Source organism: Strigops habroptila, chromosome 7 (genome assembly GCF_004027225.2).
Source record: "Strigops habroptila isolate Jane chromosome 7, bStrHab1.2.pri, whole genome shotgun sequence".
NCBI classification, from domain to species: domain Eukaryota; kingdom Metazoa; phylum Chordata; class Aves; order Psittaciformes; family Psittacidae; genus Strigops; species Strigops habroptila.
The window spans coordinates 43,011,567-43,034,968 of record NC_044283.2 but is presented as its reverse complement, the minus strand read 5'-3'; the positions used below and the strand labels follow the sequence as shown (position 1 = coordinate 43,034,968).

General features: G+C 36.2%; 1 long non-coding RNA gene across 2 annotated transcripts in view; it reads left to right on the top strand.

Annotated features, from left to right (window-relative positions):
• The window catches only part of LOC115610837, a 57,579-nt gene extending 36,071 nt beyond the window's left edge, over positions 1 to 21,508 (top strand). Inside the window, exons 5-8 of one of the 2 annotated variants that reach the window (XR_003992354.1) lie at positions 10,369 to 10,547; positions 17,043 to 17,099; positions 20,033 to 20,160; positions 21,426 to 21,508. This is a non-coding gene — a long non-coding RNA (uncharacterized LOC115610837). Of the gene's footprint in view, positions 1 to 971; positions 1,977 to 10,368; positions 10,548 to 17,042; positions 17,100 to 20,032; positions 20,161 to 21,425 lie in introns of those variants that run through there. The other variant, XR_003992355.1, reaches the window with a different exon arrangement.
• Positions 21,509 to 23,402: the final 1,894 nt, after the last annotated feature.

Genomic DNA, 23,402 nt, shown 5'->3' with positions numbered 1-23,402 from the left:
TCCCTCTCCAGCTTTCTTGTAGGCCATCTTTCAGTACTGGAATTGTTTTCTGTAAAACTGTTGTTAAAGGTAACAACATTTCTCAGAAGGATACACCTGCATCTGTGACTATATCCAACATAAAATCTGAATGTAGGTAGATATGAGCCATATACTGCATACTGTATTTTGTTACCTGCCAAGAATGAAATTCAAAATTGGATTTAGTAGATGTACCTAAGGTACAGTAATCAGAATATATCCCCTTAAGCTATGTGACTGTGAGCTGCTAGAAATCCATCTGTCTAGATTGCCTATATGTATGCGTTCTAATTTTTCTAGCAAGGGATTATTTAACTTATGCTGTTAAATTGCACCCTTCATCATTGAAATATTTTCAGATTTCAGATTTCCTGCTTAAGGGAATACACTCATGTACTAACCTACGTAACTGTCACACAACTGATCTTACGGATTAATGGGGAAGGAACCTTTCATGTTATGCTTTTTAACTGAAAGCTTCCTCTTCAAATAGACCAGGATTGAGCTACTATCATTATTCATCATTTTGAGATGTGGAAAATTTTGATGTGGTGAGAATAGGTATGTTGAATTTTGTAAAAGGTTTAGAAAATTTACCGCTCCTCAAAATCAAAGTTGGTTTAACAATAGCTGTAGTGCAGCTGGATTCCCTTATTTTTTTGAAATTCATATCCAGTAGTGTTAAGTTTTTCACAAATGAGTTAAATCACAAGAATTGTTTACTTTCTTTTAGAAAGACTCTTTTAATGAAGTCCTCCTGCATAAGGCCTTTGTTTCTTAGACATTTAGGGAAGTGCAGAATTTCTTTTTCCCTCTGACTCATTAATCAATGAACAATACCATACTTCCATGACTGACCACACCAGAGGAAGTTAAACGGAAACACTGCTTGAAGGACACAGTGCAATATGTTTTCCTGACATCTTCCTGTATCCTTTTGTCTCAAACAGTGGAAATCCCCTGAACTCATAAGGCCCACATGAGCACTGAAGATGCACTTCTGGTGTGGAAAAAAAACCCAGCAACCCATGAGACCTGAATCTGTAAACCTGGCATTCCTGATTTCAACTATTTTAAATCATGTCAATAGGTAGTTCAATGTTGTACATCCATTGGCAGACAACGTATGTGAAATGGGAGTCAGATTGTGTAAGTCTGTTGGGTCAGCAAAAAGGAAATCTAGCTTTCTGATTGCATTCATTGAAATCTAGATACTGCATAAGTACCAGAATTTTGCACAAAGGAACATATTCCTAGGAAATTGATTTAGAGAAAAAAGGATGGAGTTCACATTCACCTCATGTTTTCAATATTTCAGTGTTGAAAAATATTTGGCTGGGCTCTTACTGTCAGTTTTGACCCAAGTTGGTTAGAGACCTGAATGTCCATAACTGTAGAGAAATTTTTGAACCTGAAGTAGTTAGGTAAAATAATACTTATTTTTGCACTTCCGTAAGCTTTTCAGAATGATGGTAAATGATCTATAAAAATGCCTTTTTAGAATGAAGGATTCAAATTTCTGCAATGATTGAATCATAAGCTTCTGAAACGAAGTGTTTGTAATGGAAATGCTGACACAACATTAACCATAAAAGTTCGCGTTAGTTATAACGAGGAGTTTGATAATCTGTCTGATAATAAGTTACCAACTCTTTTCTGCAGTAGAAGGGATGGCATGACTAATTTATTTAACTTTTGTACTATGGATTAGCACGTACATTTATTCAGCTTTTAAAATTCACTTACAATTGTTTTAGCTTTCTAAAATAAAGCGTATTTCTATTCCAAGGTTATAATGGACTTGCTAATGGGGTATTGACTACTGTTGCTTATCATCCATCTTCTGGTGGAAAGGTGATCCTTACTTTTCACTTAATAATTCCCATTTTTCTGCACATTCACATAAAATTACTTTTACTAGGAATTCATTCAACTTGCAATTGAAGATAGCCCCAACAGCAGCTAGTGTTTAATAAAGTTTTTCTCTGTATAGGATAAAATTGTAGTTTCATGGATTGCTTAGAATTAAGAACTGTTTTCTTGAATTTTACCAACCATATGCACATCTTCAAACTTGAAATTTGGATTCTATCAACTCAATTGATAAGGAAAATCCAATATAAAATTTATTCTAAAAAGGTTTGATGTGGTGGCATGTTTAATTGAAATGAACTGTTGTTGAGAAATTCTTGAGAAGAAAGAGTGAAGTTGACAAGATAATTCTGCATTCCTCTTCTTTGAAAATAAAAGCCAAGGACAATGCAATGTCTCCAAGAAGAGGAAGTTTCCAAGCATTTGGTTCTATCAGGCTCAGCACAAGAAGCAGAAAATGTAAGAAATGTCCAGCTCCCCGCCATTTCCGTAAGTCTTTGGGGATAGCACTAGCTTTTATTAATTTTATTATGCCTGTCCTTATAAATCCACACAACAAACACATGTGTAATCTGTAAATATAAAATCTGCAGACACAGACATTTACGTATAGGCAGGGCAAACAAAATCAGGCATATGCAGAAGAGTTTTTCAAAGATGTTAATTTAGATGAGAGAGTGGTTACTTGTAACAGGCCATTGTGCCCACAAGTTTGTGCCAACTGGAAACACAAAATAGGAAGAATTAAATGAATTAAATCTACATTTAGATGCCTTTTTTTAGTACTGCTAAAATATGTCATTTCACCTGCACTACATAGATCAAAGCTATTGATATGTGTTTGATCATTTATTCCCCTGTGAGCGAAAGTCGTCAGGATACCACTTTGAAATTCATAGCTTGCTGCTCTGTAAAGAGATCTTATTTCAGAACTGTAATGTGGCTCCTCCATATAAAAGGATTTTCACACCTGATTGCAACATTGTCATTTGACCGCCTAAGGTCAGTTGATTAACAGGGTGATGCCTGTTGACTTCAGAGCTGTTAAGATTCCTAGCACACCTTTTTCTGATACCTTAGTTTAAACTTTTTATTTTTAGTTGTACACTTGAAAAAAAATATGTAAGGAATTCTCAGGTGTTACTTATAAGCTGTGTGGTCCCATACTGATACAGGGCGTAGGGGAACTAAAAGGAACACACTTTGGAAAGGAGCACATGGAGAAAGCTGCTTAGAAGAGAGAGGTTCTCTTACCTTATGTCTTGCAGCTCTGGAACAAGATCAGAGCAGGAAAAAGACCTGCAAAGGATGAACAATATGAGGATGTCTGGTTACCCTGTACATTAGTCCCCTAAGGATTAAAATCTGTACGGCAGTAGAGTATACTGTTTTTATAAGTAGCAAGTTACTTGTTTTGCTGCATGTTAAAAACACCACCTACATCCCAACATGACTCACCATTTAGAACTATCTAAGCATGGGAAAGATTCTAAAGAAACATGGAAATAATTAAAGATTGTTCTTGTCTGCTCTTGGTATTGAGAACCTTTTATTGAATGCCTCGAAAATTCACTTTGTTTCTTGATTGACTTCTAAGACCAAATGATGCAGTGGAACAGCAGTGGCACCACAAAACTTATTAAAAAAACCTGGTCCTTAGGGACCGATTTCATGGAAATAACTGAAAAATGCTCTGCAAGTGTTCCATGGACTACACTGCATTGCTCAATTGCTTCAGTGCTTTTACAGTATAAATAGATTTTAAAATTCATGTTATTTTCTGTCACAGAAAGAAAATTATAATCCCATTTACCTTTTAGCAACAAGGAAAATGCAAGGAAGGTTCAGTAATGCTATGTGCTTGGTCCCAACAAAAAATAATGTAGTTGGCTCATTGTAATATTAACAAAATTAATTATCACAGTTGTCATTTTTAATGGGAACTATATCCAAGTCTTTGCTCTGTGATATGACACAGAAAATAATGTTTCTGGAAAAAATAATAATGCATATTATGACACTGCATGTAGTATGGCACAAATAAATGATTTTCAGAATCATTTTAGTATTCTGCTTAAATAGTTGTGCTTCATATTTTGATGATCCACTTTTGCCCACGTTTTCCTCCTGTATATTATTATTACCTGAAAGAGTTAAATTTTATTTGCTTTGTTACTTGCATTTTTCTCTGTCTCTACCAACATGGCTTTCACAGGCACTAAAAATTTATGCTGTTTCTGGATGAAGCACTTCTTTCTGCACATCTGCTAACTTGTATCTGCATCCACAGTGATACATGAAGACAGCAGACCTGTTCTGTAGTGCAAAGAGCAGAACTCCATGGTATACTTGAGGGAAGCAAGTATATCACATTATATCACATGAGGTTCAGACAAATGTGCTTTTTAAAATACAGTTCACATTCCCTCCAGGAGTGTGAAGTAAACAGATATTGGCGTGTTTTATTTGCACAAAGCACCTGAAGTACCCAGAGGATGAGCCAGGAATTTCTTCTGAGGTATTTTGAATTTTTTATATATATTTTTTTATATATATATATATCTGTCTCTATATATATCTCCTTCCTCATAAACTTTATTCTATCCCCTGTCTAGCATAACATTTTCTCATTACAGTATATCTGCAAACACTGGGGAAAAATTGTGCACTATCAAGGGAGAAATAAGTTCCTTGAAGATGGTCAAATCCTTTTAGCTTCCATTCTTGGCAAAGCAGCACAGTAACAAAATCAGTTCTATAGACCAGATTACTTCCCAAGACCCATGTACAGATAGCAGTTTTAGACTGAATCTCTTTTGTTTCAGAGGAAAATGTTTATAGCAGCACCTAGTAGTTCATTCCTATCCCATTGATCCTTCTGGAACCTTACGCAGGTGGCCTCTATGGAGCATAGGATTTTTTGGTTTCCAGATAAAGATGTGTTAGAAAGTAGAGAAAGTGCAGCATAAAGTGTGATCTTGGAACACCTTTTCTGTAGATTTATAAGCAGCCTTATCTCTTCAGCCACTTGGTTCCTGTGAATCAGAGCTTTGAGGAATATGAGTTGTAATGAAATCCATGAGGAACAGCTTGGGAGATCTCAGCCTGGTCCCATGGGCCACCTGGCTATGGAGTGAAGGCTTTTTAAAGCCACTACTTCAAGAATTTGGTTTATTATTGCTATTCTTTTGAAATTATTGTGGTAAGATGATGAAAATGTCTGAAGAGTTTTATCAAAGAAATGCTATATGCATTGTCAGTTCTTTGATGAGAGGGTAAATCCAGTCTGGGCAGATCAAATTGTATCAAAATTGGATTTTGCCCTAAAAGCAACAAGCAGACTACCCAAGGAAGATGTTGGGCTGTAACAGTCAAAGTAGTGGTGTAATAGAATAATGTCATATGGTCTGTGAAGTATTTTCAAAGCATTTTCTCAGTTATTTTCCATGAAACCAAGCCTCTACTTTAAATTCCCGAATACCAGCATTTTTGTAAACTTGTGGTATCACTGGTGCTCTGCTGTTCTCAAAATCTGAATGGTGTACAACTTCATGACTGACAAGCGCAAAAGAAAGATGCCAGAGGCATATCTCTTGCTGCTGAAAGAAGAAATCTGTGCTTCTGCATTTGAACTGTCAGCTGTGAGCTGTTATCAGGGTACGAAAGAACCAGGTATAGCATGACTGTATGTAGCCTGCTCAGTTACAATGCCTGAACAGATCAAAGAATCATAGAATGGTTTGGGTTGGAAAGGCCCTTAAGATCATCTAGTTCCAACTCCCCTGCCATGGGCAGGGATGTCTCACACTAGAGCATGTTGCCCAAGACTCCATCCAACCTGGCCTTGAACACTGTCAGGGATGGAGCATTCACCACTTCTTTGGGCAACCTGTTCCAGTGCCTCACCACCCTCACAGTAAAGAACTTCTTCCTTATATCTAACCTGAACTTCCCCTGTTTAAGTCTGAACCCATTACCCCTTGTCCTATTGCTACAGTCCCTGATGAAGAGATTCAAGCATTTAACCACTCACACAGACTTCAAGCTACCAAGGAAAGCAACCATAAGTCATTTGGTAGATAATTGTGTTGGTCATAAATCACAATATATGAACTTAATTGTCCAAGATATCCAAGCCATTAAAAATCAGACGATATAATCAGCAAGAAGTAGTGATTTGCCATGAATGTATCAAAAACAATGAAAAAGTTGAGCTTACGGAGAAACAAAAGTAGCTACAATAATAACAGGGCCAGAGACCTGCTTTTGAGGCAAGATGCTCTTCAGTTAAGCACAACAACAAAAAAATTTAGGTAACTATGTTAAAGGAAAGTTTAGTCAATAGCATCCTGCATTTGGAAGCCTCACTGTGCCCCTTGCTGATTATTTTTTTCTCACGCAGCATAGAATAACAGCAGAGGCAGCAAATGTAGAGGGAGAAGCTGTCGCAACAGTTTGAAGGCTCCTCCCTCAGGAAACATGGGAGCTGCATTTTCTAGAAACCTCTTCTGGTGGCTTATTGCTGCTGGTGGAAGTTTACTGCTGGAAATGGTATTTAGAGAAAAGCTTTTCTTACCACAAAGATGGTCAACATGGGCACAGGAGCCTGGGAAGATTCTGGGACTTCCATCCTTGAGTCATTCAAGACTTGACTGGATATGGCCATAAGCAATCTCATCCTATCAATTCTGCTTTGGGTGAGGGCTTGACCACACGACCTCCAGACATTCCTTCCAACCTAAATGATTTGAAGATCTTCCAATCTGCTTACTAATAGCATAACACTTAAAATATGTGGAGTAACCATCACTGTTCTTTCTGGAACCTGAATTATTTGTGAGATCTTAAAACAAATGAAGGCAAAATCCTCCCTTACTATCTTTTCAAAGTATGTCTAATCTAAGAGTCAAAGTTGCTTTTGTTGATGTAGGGGCATTAGAGATTTTTTTTTAAAAAGATTGCTGCAACGGCTAGGAGAACATTAGTTTAGCTGGAATTCGTCTGTTGCTATTGGGTGTTAACAATGTCTTTATCTAACTAGAGATGTCCCCCTTTGTGTTTTACAGTACCTGAGGTAGTTGTGCATCTGATGTTATTGAGCTCAGTAACACAAAAAACTGATACTGCCAGGGGTTACTTGAAGTAGGGTGGGTGAATTTTGTTGCTCCTTTTGTTTCAATTGTTATAAGGAGATGTATTAAAGAATATAGAAATGTGTGTGGGTTTTTAATGCTGCATTTTATTGATGTTTCTTACAGTAGAGTCTGATAAATAAACAGAATTTATAGAATTAGAAAGGTAGTAAGCAGTCTTTCCTCATTCCCACTTTTATTTGTGTTCTCTACATGCAGAACTGAGAGACTTCATGTCAATCTGATGCATTACTCACTGAAGAATCTTTCCAACAGATAAATTCAATAATGAAGTAGTTGGAAGCCCTATATACTCACATTTGTAAATGCAAAATGCAACAGCAATGGCATGTTGTTATTGATTTTATAATAAGCTTCACTAATTAACTAACTAATAGGCCAGCTGAAAGTCAAAAGGAGGTGTTTTGTTGGTTTTTTTTTTTTGCACACAGGTTGAGAGAAGCAACATTACCAGTTGAAGTGTTGGAATTCTGTTATATTTTAAAGGCATATTCTGGAAAAATAAACCATTCCCAAACAATTGTGTAGTATTATTTTCCACAAAGGCAATAAATAAGCTGAATCTCTACAATGAATCTTTTCTCTGCAGAAAGGTATATGTTTCTACTTGACTTGTTTAAATTCATTTTCTTTACTGGGAATGTCATCCATTATTTTGACATATTTTATGGTGAGTAAAAATCCTTGATTGCAGCTGCATACCAAAAGAAGGAGTTTTGCCACTTTTCACAAAAAAACTATCTTCAAAAACGTCAGAGGCCATTTAAATGTCATTGCTTGAGAAATACTTTGAGAAGGCTCCAAAATGAGCTTTTTTTGAGATGTCAACTCTTGAAAAAATAATAATGATAGTAAAAATGTATCTGTCTAGCCACATTGGAATCATTTTTATACAGGTTTTCTTGTATGCATATGAGAAAATGTATTAGACAAGTGCTCAAAGCCAGAGTGCCCCCACAAGTAACCACATTTAAACATTTCTCACAGAGGGAAATTCACAGGTTACTTCACAAGTAAGATTAATTGGACTTATTTCAGTTTGGCCGCTTTCTCATGAATAGAAAAAGAGGATGCAAAATTGCTGCTATGTTTGCTTGGCTTTCTTTACTGAAATTTCTAATATACTGGTGGAAATTGTGAAATGTTGTAAGTTGTTTCACAGCTTTATTATCTCTGTTTTACACAAAGGTCTAGTACTCTGAAGCCCTGATAGTGAACCTCTGTTACCTTGTGTGTGTAGAGCTGACATTTTGGAAAAGTAACAGAAAATTATGGGGTTGTTTTGTACTGTTGGATATATTTGTGCATCATTCTGGGGACCTTAGCAAAGTTTTAAATATTTATTTATTACTATTTAGGTTAATAAATTTTGAGGTAAGATATCAGAATCGCTATGTTCATCTTGCTTTGAGTTCCTTTGCCGTACAAGCTGTAGAACTTCTGTGACTGAAGACCCACAGTGCTGAGTAGCTGCTGCTTCTAGAAAATTGTCCTCAAGTCTTGAGTTTCTTATTTTCATTGATGAACAATGCTTAGTAATCTATCTCAATAACTAATTGCACTGTCTTTTAAAAAAATAAGTAAAAACATTTATATTAAAACTTAATCCAGAACTTGTACAGATCCCATTATATCTCAATTTGAGAAATAGAAGAGGTTTCTTTGTCTTTTATATCTGGGTTGTATGCTTCTCTTTAATGAACCAAACTGAGTGAACTTCTTAGCTTCTCTATAACTCAAAGTTTATGATTCTTTAATTGTTCTTGAGGTTTTATCTGCTTTGTTTTGGTTTATTGTTTTGGGTTTTGGTTTTTTTTTTCCCCCGTTTATTGATATTCTTCCTGAAATGTGGTCATACCTGGATGTAGTGCTGTGATAGTGGTCACATCACTAGCACAGCATACACAAAGGTAATGTAGCCTTTCTTCTACTGCCGTGGCCTACAGTTCACTGTGTGATATGTTTTCTTCATGTAGGCTAGACAAAATTGAAATAAAGCAGTGCCTAATAATCCCACTCCCTGATTTTCAGAAAATTCACTTACATTTAGATATCTGTTTTAGTATACATGGAGAAATTCCCTGCTTCCAAGAAACTTTCAAAATGTCTTGAGCCTTCCTGAAGCTCTAGAGAAACTATGAGAGCAACGAGTATAGGCACAGCAGCAGATCCTAAGGAAACCATGGACATCCTAGTAGCAAAGTACAGAGATCCTCCAAGCTAGCTAGGATTTGTGCTTCAACTCAGCTAAACGAACAAAATGTTCTGTGGAGGGGTGCCTGATCTGCTGCCAGTGCCGCGCACTGAAAAGATGCTGTAATTCCAGAGCAGGGGCATTCACCCCCAGTCACAGTTCTGCCACTGTTGTTACAGTACTGTTTCTAATTAACTTCTGCAGCCAGTGCCAACTTGGGTAACTGAATTTTGTGGTGGTTTTTATTTTTTTTATTTTATTTAAATATTATAGCCACATCCTATGACACAACATATAACCAAAATGACAATGAACTGAATAAGAGAGTATCCAAGCCTGGCAGTTGATTCTCTGAATAAGCATAATTTCTGGACCTTAAAGTTTCCTACTATTGCAATGTAGGAAACATCATGCTAAAACTTGAATGAATGAAAGAAGAATTCAGTCTTTGGGCCATGATTCATAGGTTAATACACTAAGGTTAAGGTACACTAAAGAATTCGATCTGCTCAGAAAATGTTTCTGAGCACATTTGTATTTTACTGTATTGACACAGCTTCGGACAGTGAGGGTGCCTGTTGCTGTGTAAGACTTCATAATCATCCCATAGCAACCACCAAACCTTCAGCTGATGACAATTTCTGCATAATACTTCTGTTGCTTTATTTTGGCTGGTGATTTTCATTTCTGCATCTACAGTTTTCACTTTGCTTTCATTTGCCCATACCCCAGATGCTGTTTACACTTTTCTGCTGCATGGCAGAGCAATATGAAATGTGTGCCAGGCAAGAAACATCAAGTGAAGAAAAGCATTTAACTGTTTTACAAGTCAAGATTGCAGTAGATGACTTTGCATCATATTGCTTGCTTTTATTCCTCCCATCATTATAAACTCCTCTGTTGTCTTTCTGCTTTGGGGATGAGAAGCTGATGAGATGTGAGAGCCGGCCGCTGCTTACCAAAATCTCCTATGAGGAGATATTTTATGCCAATATATACTGAAAGTGGTGTAACCGATGATGAAGCAGCAGGGAAAATACACCTTCTCTGGCAGGGGTTAATTGAAATTGTCCTTTTCCCTTTGCTCTGCATAGTTCCCAATCTAATATTTCCTTCCTTTTCCCCCAGGAGGTATCAGTACTTCCTAAGGGACGCTTGCCTTGATGGCATTATCCTGGACACGTCCATCTGGACCTGGAGTAGCCTATTACCTATTGCCTAAAATAAACCTCTGGTGTGGCAGTTATTTTCTACGAGACTCCCCTTGATTTAATTCAAGGAATCCCTGCTTTCAGGTTTGTTTACTGGTAAGTAGAGGAGTTCAACACCGAGGTGTTTGAATTCTAGACTGCAGTAAACCATGCCTTTATTGCCCATCCACAGGTTCCCTTGGCAGTAATGCTTTTTCCAAGCTAGGTTTAGATTTGTCTCAGGCAAGGTGGAGATTTAATTCTCCAGTAGATTGGCATCACTGACATTTGTGAGTGAAAAAGAGGTAACTCACAGGTGAGCCAAGAGCGTTAGCTCTCATGTCAAAGCAGATTAATAGTAGATCCAGAGTACAGATTGCTTTACAGGGACCTTTATGGAAATACTCAGGGAGTGCTTCCTGTGTGTTAGGGCTCAGGAATGATGGGTGGTTTTTTATGTTTTTATGTCCTACTTGAATGTAATCAGGTATGTTTATTCCTTGACACCTGACCTGGAATGAAAAATGAGAGAATGAAATGAGAGAGGAATGTAGTATACGGTGTGGTGGTTTTTTTTTTTTTTTTTTTGGTCATTGTTAAAAAAAAAAAAAAAAAAAAAACCCACAAAAAACACAAAAACTTAAGAAAATGTTTTCATCATCTGTTTAATTTTTTTTTCCTCTGTATTTTTCCTGTAAGAAACATAGCGTATATGTATCAACAGCATAGGACATGGGTGTATGTGGACGGGTCCCAGGGCAAATTCAGTAAATTTGTCAGTATATTTTGGTTAGATTCTCAGCCGGTAAGAAACTGGAGCAAATTTGTCATGTCAGAAACAATGTGCAATATGTTAATATTCTGTGCAGTTTCTAGCAACTGCCTTATCTTGAAGACATTTAACTTTGAACCAAAATTCCTGTATAAGCCAGTAAAAGATTTTTATTAAAATTAAACTATATGGATTAAGCTTCTTGTCAAAACTCACTAAGATTTCTGATTAAAAATCAGCAAGATCCGTGTTATCTTGTTTCAACCATTTGTAATAATCCAGATTTTTGTTTAAATAGAAAAGATGGTGATATGATGCATTACATAAAATTTTCAGGAGCATGAGAATATATTTACCTTATAGATAATATATGATATGTTTCATTATTTGATTCGTGTGTGTGTGTGCATGCTTGTGCAGCACACAAACCTTGGGCTCTATTAGCTTCCCCACAATTATTTAAAATATTCTGGAATGGCCATTTTATGCCTGAGGAAAACAGCCCTGGAAACTTCCTCTGACGTAGAAGACATCTTATATTATGAATTCATATACATACATATATAGCTTTCAATTTTCTACATGGGATAAATGAGATTGTCAGTATTTGAATTGTTCTGTTACAGACAATTTAACATTTTTAGCGTTCAGTTAATATTCTGAATTACTGTAAGCCTGGTCCAATAAGCAGATTGCTGCTTTATGGCTTGATTGTTACATGTTTTATTGATCCTTATACTTGACCTCTAAGCATAACTGTTAACTATATTAAGAAAAAAAATTAAGAAATGAAAAAAATCAAAATTGAACAGGCAGTAAATCTCTCAGCCTATGTGGTTTGAGTCTACAAGAATAAATTTGTATTATAGTAAGACTGGCTGGAAGCAAAATTAGAAATAGTAGAGTGGGTAGAAAGCAGTTTGGAATCCTTGAAGCTAAGAAGGGATTGCTAGCTCATCCTGAGTGTATCAAGAGATATACTGAATGGAATCACTATTAATACTTTAAGTCTATCAATCAACCACTTTCTACTTACAAAACCTGTTGAAACAGAAAGCGTGAGCATGATAACATGTTGGATTTCTGCCCCCCAAGAATAATCAGCAAATACCTAACTTCAATATTTTATTTTATCTTTTTTTCTCAATATGCAAGCCCAGTCCAAAGTACTGAATGATATTTAAACTCTGCTCTGAAAATAGGATTTCTCATTGATTCAACAGCATTTAAAGCACATGAAACATTAGTTATTTTGCCTGCTAGCCCAGGGTGAGTGGCATGATATTTGTAGTTCACAAAATGTCAGAATCTTGCTTGGTACTTATTTGGACAGGATTTTTTTTAAAATCAAAGCACCGACATTCAATTTCGTAAAATCAGATCCCACTGACAAAGTCTTCACGAGTGAGTGCTCAGTGGTTTTGCAGTTTATATCATCAGGTCCCCAATTTCTATACCCAAATAACGGGGACTGGTCAGTTAGGATTTTTAAAATATTCATTTGAAGCATTTTGTCCAGATTCCTTCAGGAACTTTTTGTCAGAGAGAGGAATAAAATCTAATATTCCAGGAGAGTGTAGGAGAATAAAAATTCTTAAGCAATATGATTGGTTTTTCTTCCCCCGCAGTATCTCTTTTGATTTGCCATAATCCTTCCAGCTCCTGAAGGAAATGAAACCAAGATAATTCTCTTCAAAGTAGAGACTTGCTATTTATTGAATGAGTAAAATGTATGTAATTATGTAATTACCTGTATCGTAATTCAGAAATACAGAGGAGAGAGATGAATTAATTTAAACATGCAGCCTTAATTACAGACTTGTTTGGCTTTCCGATATTCTATTTTCACCCAGTCACTTGAAAAGCTTCTGGAGCTGCAGGTGGAACATTTGTTAACACTGCTCATGTTATCCTGTAAGTAGAGGCTGCTGACAGAACTTTCTGTTCTACTTTGTGAGGCCCATATTGTTTCCATATATATCATGTATTGTATGAGCAGGCCATACCATTCTCCTATATCACTGGTCAGAATAGATTTTATCTTTACATGCTGGCATAGGCTTGTGTGGTCTCCCTGTCCTGCAAGGGTGTGGAATGCTGTAATGCATTTCTTCGTACTTTATGTTTCTTGGTAGCAGAGTGTTTCTTTTTGAACTCTTTATTGTAGGTTTATTGATCCTAATTTTGATCTTCGTGCAGTCAGCTGGAAAACATAAGGAATGAAAACAGCATTATAAGCAGAGCAGTCCAACTTGTCAGGCTTGTACTAAATTCCTTTCTTGGAAAGGACTTCAACTTTAAACTAATTTTCTTTAAAGCTTATATTTTTCAAAAAGGCACAGAAATGTCATGGCTTGAACCCCAGTTATTATCTTTCCGTGGGCAAACATTCATGATTGCACTGGAGTTTTATTTGGTTGGGGTAACAATTTTTTGCGATTCTGCTGACCAGGCAAAAAGTATACCTTCTTCTTAGTCATACTTTCAGAGGTATTTAACACCGCAGAAACATCAGCTACAACTTTTTTCCAATTTATATGGGTCTTATCACTCTATTTTAATTTTTCTATATGTATAAGCTCAAAAACACCAGCTATAATTTCTCAGTGCTTCCGATTAATTATAGGAAGCCTTCTGAGAGTAAAGTGAAAACTCATCTATATCTTTCGGGATAAGAGAGTATTGTGAATTGTCAAACTGGGTCTTTCATTCTTTTTTTAGTTAAAAATAAACTGGTTGTGATTCTAACAGTTATATAGTCTTAAAACAACACTTTATATCAATTTTCTTCATGTTTATTTGACACAACTTTGACTTCAGTTTATACCTTTTTTTAGTAATAAGAATACTAAGGATACTAAGACATGTTAAATTAGTGGTTGAACCAGATACCTGCTTGTATGATGCCCAGTACTCAAAGCATCTGCATACTTCACTTACACGACTCTAACAGAAACATCATCATGTATGGTATCAGTAATTCAGCATATATATTTTTTTAACAGTTAGGTGAAAGGAAACACTGACCTTGCCTCCAGTTGCATAAAATCCAGGTCACTTCAGTTAATTTGTTCCCTTACCCATTATCCTTCTTTTAACATGCAAAGTTTATACTTGTTCCCATTCAATGCTAGATAAAAACAACAGTAAAAGCTGTGAATGTCTTTAGTAGTCATTGTTTCGGTATGGCGAATAAAGATTCATAGACCCTGTTGAGTTGGTAATAGAATGAGAAATGGATCATTAATGCTCTTAATAAAATATAACTTGTCATATTTGTTTTTTAAAGTTCAGCCAGTTTTGCCTTCCTGAAAATGCCAGCTCTGACATAGTTCTGCATTCTCATGTCACTTTTCATTTAGTTAATTCAGCTTTGACTTAATTTGTAATTAAAAAAAAATCATTGATTCACTGACTTACTGATCTGTTCACCAAACAGTTAAAATGAAGTAATTATCCTACCGATCTCTGCATTTTATGTTTGCTTTACTTCCACTTTCAGTCTCTATGCTGCAGTGTTCTGCTTTTGGGAGGTGTGAAAAGATTTGGAGTTGCAAATTGTAAGCATGCTGTGATTCTTTATGCTTTTCTATGACTTCTCATTTAAAAATTTAAGATTTTCTGCCCTCTATCATAGCTGTGTTTGAGGAGATGGTTGATGTTGTGCAACTGATTTAATATCAAAGCCTTCCTAGAGATTAGTAACACACTACCACTATATGGCTGTTCAGCTCCTCTGTAGGAACACTTTGCATTTCCCTTTCATATTTGCAAGTTTTACAAAGATGTTTTTCTTGGTTTTCTTGGTAGTCTTCTAGAAAGTTAAGAAGGTAAATAATTCTATCTACTCCCTAACAAAGTAAAACTTTTTTTTTTTTCCTGAAAGACAAATTTGCTCCTTCAGTCTTCCCTCAGAAATGGCCACAAGTCCGAGATCCTCAGTTTTGCCTGTCAGCCTTGGAAGACCATCAAAATTTTTCAAATGAACCTGCAGGATAATGTGCAGTTTCTCAGCAAGCCCCTTCAGAGCACCACGATTCACTAATTACTTGCAAATATAGGCCAAAATGAGCTGACGTATAGATTTAACTCAGGTTTCAATGGCTAAAATGATGAACAAAAGCTGCATAATTATGAAAGCAGTTCTTAGAAATCAGTCTAATTGGGACTTTTGTTTGCTTGCTAATGTTTTTTAAATGTGAATACTCTGCTGCTTTCGTTTTTTGGAAGTTACCACATCTTCAGTTGCTATACCACCATCTGTAAATATAAATAGGAAAGCAGCATAAAAAAACTTCTGTAAGTGTTTTGTGTAAGTGGATTGTGACCTGGTATATGCACTGGGGAGACAAGGACTTGGCATTTTCATTGGTGATTTGTAGTCTGAGCTAGAATATGGTCAGTAAACAAGTCTAAGTCACAATGTTGTCCAAAGTCCCGAGATGATGGGCTACATTAAGGTGGGTAACTTACAGTTGTGGATAAAATGCAGTGAGGAAATGGTGGCTTAAATTTGGCTCTGATTAGGGAAAAGGTCCGACCGGGTTTTCCTATGATTTGAAAGTGCCTGGTAGAAAGGTGCAGGAAAAAATGCAATCGCTGATCACTGTGTCAGTCGCCTGTGTGTGAAAACCAACACCAACATGTGAGAGCATACGGAACAATCCATAGATAAATCCTTTCCTCTTGATCTTGTACTCCCTTCAAGTGCAAGGTGAAACTATACCATCTGTACAGTTTCATAGCTTTTTTTGTACAGGCAGCCTGAAATGCTGGAAGAGAAGAAATGTTTTTCTCTGTGCCACAGCTCTTGAAAGTTAACTAGATTGTATTAAAAGCAAGTAATCCGGTTTTCTTTCAGCTTATGTAAGGAATCTTATGAGTTACTATATTTTGGAATACTTTTCTGCTTTTAACAATGTATTACCAGGTGATACCTCACTTCCTATGTAATACTTTCAGAGACATTTGAGCAGTGGAGGTGGTCTATAGTACTTACTATATGCATGAATTATACCTTTAGCTGCACCTAGAAAACCAGATGCTTCTTTAATTAAAATTTCTGCCAGGCTCAGAGTCGAGATTTGATTTGTATGATTAGTCCACATCCTACATTAATATCCTTCTTACTACGCAATTAACTGTACTGCAATGGGTTCTTTCAATCTTTTTTTTTTTTTTTCCCTCTAAGTAATTAACTATCCATTGGTCCAAACAAAGTAACTCTTCTTACCTGAAATATGCCAGAATCAGCCAACTACTTAAGTGTAGATACCCGAATCTGAGCTGCTGGCTGTTCTTGCCTTGATTTGAAATTATGTAATTAGAGAGATTGGTCTAAGCAAAGAATTCTCCACAGAACGTTTTGCTATTGCTTCCTTTTAATTTTGCAATACGAAAAGATACTGTAATCAAGAAAATTCCACATACCCATAAGTACTGTTGCATCACATTTGTGAATGCCAGTGGTCAGTAGCAATATCTCTCAGACTGGTCTTTGAGGTCACAGGTGTGCTGACAAAAGCATTTGCCTATGTAAAATGCTGTGAAGAAAGAAAACAATGGGAGTATATTCACATCACCAATGTGGTTGTCTAAGGCTGCTCTCCCTAAACCTCCTGCACCACTGAGACTTTTTCTTCACTTCTCCAGATGTTCAGGATAATATATTCATTTTGTTTCTCTGAATTGCACAGAGCAACCAGCCTTCCTTCCTCCAATGACTACAATCTAGGTCTAAGGAGACTAATATGTTAACCAGACTCCGATAGACTCTTGAAATTAGGGTATATGAATATTCATCATGTCAATGTGTAAATTTCTCTTACTTTCTGTTGCAGTGCCTAGAAAATGGAAAGCATTGAAAGGAGAATCAATATGTTACTCAAGAACAGAAGGTGAGGACTTACAGAATTGCATTAAGAAATTTTTGTCCTTGTTAGGATACTTTTGGTCAGCTTCAAGATACTTCCTTGTCTTTTTGTGAGGTGCTGAAATGTAAGGATTTTTTTTAACTTTGTTAACCTTGAATGACTTCTCATAGAATTAAACAGAATGAAGTCCTGTGGTTGCATTTTAGGAACCTCTTTCCTTTTGGGAAATAATACTGCCTTTGCTTACTCTGAGATATAGTGAACTATAGATGCAAAGGCAAGATTAAATCCTAACAAGTGCTTCCTAAAGTGCAGCAAGAAGACAGATACTTTTTAAGATTAACCCTCAATTAATTATGTTCCAGAACCTTGCTTATCTTAGACACAACTTCAGAAAAGTGCACTTCCTGGATTATATATAGGGATATAGTTCTGTTGCTGGTTTACACGGATTAGGAGAGTCTAGGACTTTTTAAACTGTCTCAGAATCACATACCTGAAAGTATGTTATGCCAGAGAAACATTTTGGGTGTAAGTTTTTTACTAGTTGATTCAGGAGAAATTAGTATGTCTAAATTCAAGTTCTTTTACTCAAATAAAAAGCATTAGCGTATTAATTCAAGGTCTTTCCTATAGCAACTTGATGAAGAGTATCTTTCTCCTTTTATACTGGTTATGTGTCTTATTTCCTCTTTGGGTAGTGTTGACTCAAATAATTTACTATGTGCAGTGGAAGTAGATCTGAATTAAAAAATAACAGATACAGTGTTTATCTTGCAGAGCTTCACTGAATCAAATAGAGTGAAATCTGTGATACCACAGTTTTCTGGAGGTGTGCGTTGTAAATTTACCATAAATTAGTTGTCTTAAGACAAATGAGAGATTTTAGGTGACTGATTTGGGGCCAGTGTCATAGAAGATGCACAAAGAGAGGGACCAGGGTCTTTTTCTATTTCATCTCAGAAGACCTGGGAAGACTACTACAGTGATATAATTGCAAGCAATATTTTGACCTAGGTCCTATTTTCACACCAACTCTTTAAAGTCATATGATACCTCATATACGCCAGAGGTAATGACTAGGACTGCCACTTTCATTACAATGAAGAAAATGTCATTAGCTAAAAGTTGCATTTTGTGGAAAAAGTAGAATATGGGAGAAAGAATGGAAGAGGTAAATCTACCACATGGGGTTTTTTGTCACCTAATGGCTAGAACTAGTGTCGCACAACTGGCAGTCCCTACTGGAGAATGGAAGTAAATCAAGGAAGATGGTAGAAGTTACTACATTTACAGTTATTTATAACCTTAGAAAATGGAAAACCTAAGAACTTCTCCAGAAACTTTGATGTATAGCATAAGTTTTTAGTGTGATATGCCTCACCTCTGAAATAAATGTTTAGCAGTTGATATTCTAGAATAAAATATTACTGGTAGAAAAAATATTTGCAACTTTTCTGTGCCTGGGCTCTTACCGAACTCTCGTCATATAGATGCACATAAATGCATAGATTAAGATTTCAGCGCTATATGGATTTTTGTACTTGCTATAGTAAAACTGTATATTAAACTGAAAATTTTATTACCTGGTCTACTAACTATAAATATTTCACTTAACTGCAATTTGAAAGTTATATTTTTTCTATTATTTATTATTAAATATAAAACTTGTACCTCTACAGTTTCATTATTTTTGTTTTTAAAAATAGACTCAAGAATATCTTTGTATGCACATGGAACTGTTAGTTTTAAAGCACAGTAGATCAATAATATTGTAAGCTTCTTAAAAGAATCTACTGTGCTTCTATGTCACCTACAACCTGAGTGTTGTTCATTGCGGAGTGCTGAGTGGGAAAGGATATTTTGCTTTTAACTCCTTCTTGCAAATCTCTTCAGTTTTCTGAATGTACTCTGTCTACAGGTGATAATTTACATTTATATCCATCATAAACCAGAAAAATATGATTTTGTAAATCTGAAAGGCTTACAAGCTGAATGTCTGACTCCGCTTGTCCAACATGAATTTTGAGTGATTCAAAAAGGCAAATGATCATTCTCTGCTGGCTTTCAGTCTGCAGTGTGGTCTTACTGATATCTAACATTCGCTATCTAGTAAGCACAGGCTGTATGTTTAGAGGGGTATTGTGTTTGCCAGGAAAAAAAGATTCATTCCGCCTGCCATCCTCTCTGACCAGTTGAGTTCTGTAGGGATGGAAACTGAGAACATAATTTATGTAACCAGACCTTTCTAATTGACTTTTACAGCTCTACGGTGGTAAGGATAACAGTATGAGATTATTATATCATCATTTATAGTAACAGCTCATCCTTCAGAAAAGGAGCTAGAATATAAGCCATCTGCATTTTCTCACATTGCCTAAGAGAAGCCAAACCCTAAAATAAGTAGATCATATAATTCTGTGTCCTTAGCAGGCTAAGGAATCTCATGGGAGAAAATAATCTGCCATTAAACCAAAGGTGCAACTTTGGGAGTTTCTCCTAAATACTGTACCTACCAAAACTTACTCATCTTAGTGAGCTGTCAGAGCCTGGGGGGAGAGGAGACTGGCAATGTTTTATTAGGAAATAATGTCCTTGATTGTTCTGTTCTGTCTTTCACAATAAAAGTGTCAAGAAAGGTATAGGTAGTTTTCGAAAGTAAATTTTTACTCAGGTAGTGTAAGACGAAAGCAATGGCTCTAGCTTTGACTTGCCAACATTTATGGAAGATGAGCCAATTGAGGACACGCACCACACTGTGCAAAGCCTATGTGATTCTTTCCCAAATCTACTGTGGGCAAAAGTTTGTAATTGATTTGTAAAAAGAAATATCTACTAGTTAAAATGAAAGTCTACAGAATATTTATGAGCTATTTCTGAAGACATCCTAGCCGTATGTAAAAAGTCCTTAAATATACGAACTGCATGGATACTGGTTTCCTTTATTCTTATGTCAGATAGACGGAGTCTTCTATGATGCAACAAATTAAAGTAGCATGAGAAAAGGGCTTTCTGAGAAGCCAAGCAGACCATCGCAACCTACACAGGTGCTGTTGGTGGGAGATATGCCTGAAGAGAAAGAAAGGTATGAATTCTCATATCCAATGCCCTGCCAGTAGTACTGGAGTTGGCACCTTTGCGGATAGTATTGATGAAGGAGATTGCTTGTACTTTCTAGATAGGTTGAGTACACTGTCCAGAGCAGTGCCTCTGGTAGTTCAGTTTAAAGCATTGAGTTTGTGACAGCACGATATTCTGTCCTAGCTAATTTTTCTTGCTGAGAGGCAAGACAGATTAATCTGAACTCAATACTGTGCTGCTGCTGGTGCACACTTCTAAACAAGGCATCCCTGGAGCCTCTGCAGGAAACCGTGCAGTGCTGTATTCCTATTCATTCCCTTCATTATTCCTGGGCTGAACGACTTGCCTTTCCACAAACTGCTAGACCTTGGGAAAACATAACAGTGTTACTGTGAGGGTACAAAATCACTCTCTAGTAAAATGCTGCTAGGGAAGAAAGGATAAAGAAAAGTCAAGGTGCAAGGGGAAGGATTGAATTATATATGCCTCTTAAGGGTACGCTTTTGAAACATATTCTTTCAGGATCCACCACAGCCTCACTTGTCAGCTGTGTCGCAAATAGATGCTTTCTCCCTTCCTGATCCACCCAGTACAGATCAGATGACAGATCATGAATACTAATGCTGCACTGGCAGAAGTGTTAGCACAGATGTATACAGTAAAAGCTAAAAAATAATTGGCTTCAACACTTGCCTTTGTAGTCAGTTACCTATTGTCCAAGGCAGCTGAAAAAAGAAATGTCTCAGTAAGGCTGAACATTTCTGATTTTACTCCTTTGCGCAATGACCATCTATGATGCTATTTAGTCCCACTGTGGATAACACAATACATGTGTGTACTTATGTGTGGATACACGTGAAAATGTCACTGAAGCATTCCATTTATGATTTAGCCTTGTTTGTTATAGCTAGAAATGGAAGTCATGGTAAAACTATTGGTTCAGCTGAAGCAAGTTTTAGTTCAAAAGACAATAACATAGCTGGTCTTTATTGCAAGATATTATGTTTTGGTCTCTGCTTTTAGCATTGCCTAGTTGCCTCCAGGCATTGCCAAGCTTGTCACAGACAATAGCATATATCCTTTCTCTCCCATTAATGTTGTTCTGCAAACTCATTACCTTGGATAACAGAATAAGAATATTTTGAAAGACTTTTTTTCAATGCTGTTAGTGCTATTTTTGAGAGCTTTTGCAGTCATTTTGCAAAATTGGGAATAATAGCACTTTGGGAGGGTTGGACAGATCACTAAATTCATTAAAATATGTTTCAGTCTTCTCCACCTCAAAAAATGTTACCTACAGGACCAAGGAAAACATGTGTGAGAAAACAGTTTTTGGCTCTTTTCCTGGAACCCATTTCTCCTTTTTTCTCCTGATGGTGTTTTGGATCTACATTATGCTCAATTGAGACTATTAAGGTGAGTCCTACACCTTGATACATATAGTATTGGTCACATTTATAATTTTTTAAAAACCCTGCATATAAATCAGTACAAAAAATTTAAAGTAACCACAACAAAATAAAGTGTCATTAGGAATTCAACAGGGAGATGAGACCAATGTTTTTCACTATGTCTAAATGAAAATGGTACCTATTACTTTGTAGCAGAACACTGTTGAGAAAGCTGTAAAAAATCGCCTCTTTACTTGGACTGTTACAAGTATGTCTCTGTCTCTGACCACACATTCTTCTTTTCATCATACGCTTTATAATAAGAATGAAAGTACGAAACCAGAAAGTTTTGTTATTTTGGGCTTGTTGTGGTTTTTTGGTTTTGGTTTGATTTTTTTTTTTCAGCTGAGTTTGAAATGTGCATTAAAAAAGGTTAAAAATTGTCAGAGAAGTTTCCCTTTAAATTATGACACAAAGTGGAGGAGTCTGATTCCAATCTTAGAGCCTTTAGTTGGCTTTAGTGGATAAAAAGTAAGCAGATTTTATATCATACTTAAAATATGTATATATAAATATGTACATATATAAACACATGAAATTGCAGGAGATAGGCAATCTCACTCAGAAATTAGAGGTGGTGGATGTTTACACAGTTCTAAATACACTAAAAATATTGTGCTCTGCCAAACCATTAAATGTCATACGCTAGATGAAGGAAAACAGCTATGCAAGGTGGGCTAAGCAAACATAAACAGGCTAGTGAATGCATTTTCCGGGGTGAAAAAACCCAACAATAAAACAAATACCCCCCCAAACAAATGTGTTATGTTAATAAATGCATGCCATTTTATTATTTCCATTGCACCAGTAATTAGGTAAAAGCACAATGTCTGATGTCCATATTTTCTAGATTGTTTATTTTTTGCTTATAGCAAAAAAATCTTACTTTTCGTTGTGAATGCTAAGAGCAGATAAGCTCTTCTGTTGAAAAACATATGCAATAAAAAGGTATGGAAAGCCTTAAAATCAGTAATTTAGCTCTGACCTTTCCGATCTATCTGCTACAGAGTATGTACTTTTATACCATGATGGTAGTTAGTCCCAAATACATGAGGAGTCTGATAGTCTGTTGCAGTGATTTGAGAAACCTCACTGATGTAATGAATTTAGAGGTGGCCAGAGGCTACTCTTGCTGTTAGAAAAATTCAGTCATAATTCTGCGTATCATTTGAAACAGTCTCTTATGCTCTGTCTCCCACCCTGCTTCTTCCTGAAAGCAGTCTTATCAGAATGGATGTTTTCTTCAAGGTCTACAAAAAGTTATTCACTTTCCATCTCTTTCTCCCTAAGCACATGGGAAGGAGAGGAATGAAGCTAGGAGACAGAAAAGAGTATTGCTTTTAGGGCTTTGTTTTTAGGTGGATTTTCAATTCGAACATCCAGTGTTTGCAACCTCTCAGGCTGCAAAAGAGTGTGCATTGTCTAGCTTTTAGTTATCTAGCTGGCTAGTGTCTATCTATCTTTGCTATCGTCTGTCTAGTTGTCCTAGCCAGAGAATGTACTTTATGACAGTTTCCAAATAATTTCTTTGAGGGTTTTTTATCATTATGTCCAGTGAATGAAACACTTTTTAAGGCTATCAGAGAGTTGCTCAAACACTGTTTTGGACCTGCATGAAAAGAAAAAGCTGTACTTTAATGATACAAATCTAATGCAACTTCCAAAAAATTTTTTATAATTTCAGCTCTGATACCTCCTTCTGTGGCATGATTAGAAGGAAATGACCCAGTGTACTAGATTTTTTTAAAGTTATCTTCAGTGTGTGTCATGTTAATGTCCAAGTTAAACAGTCCAC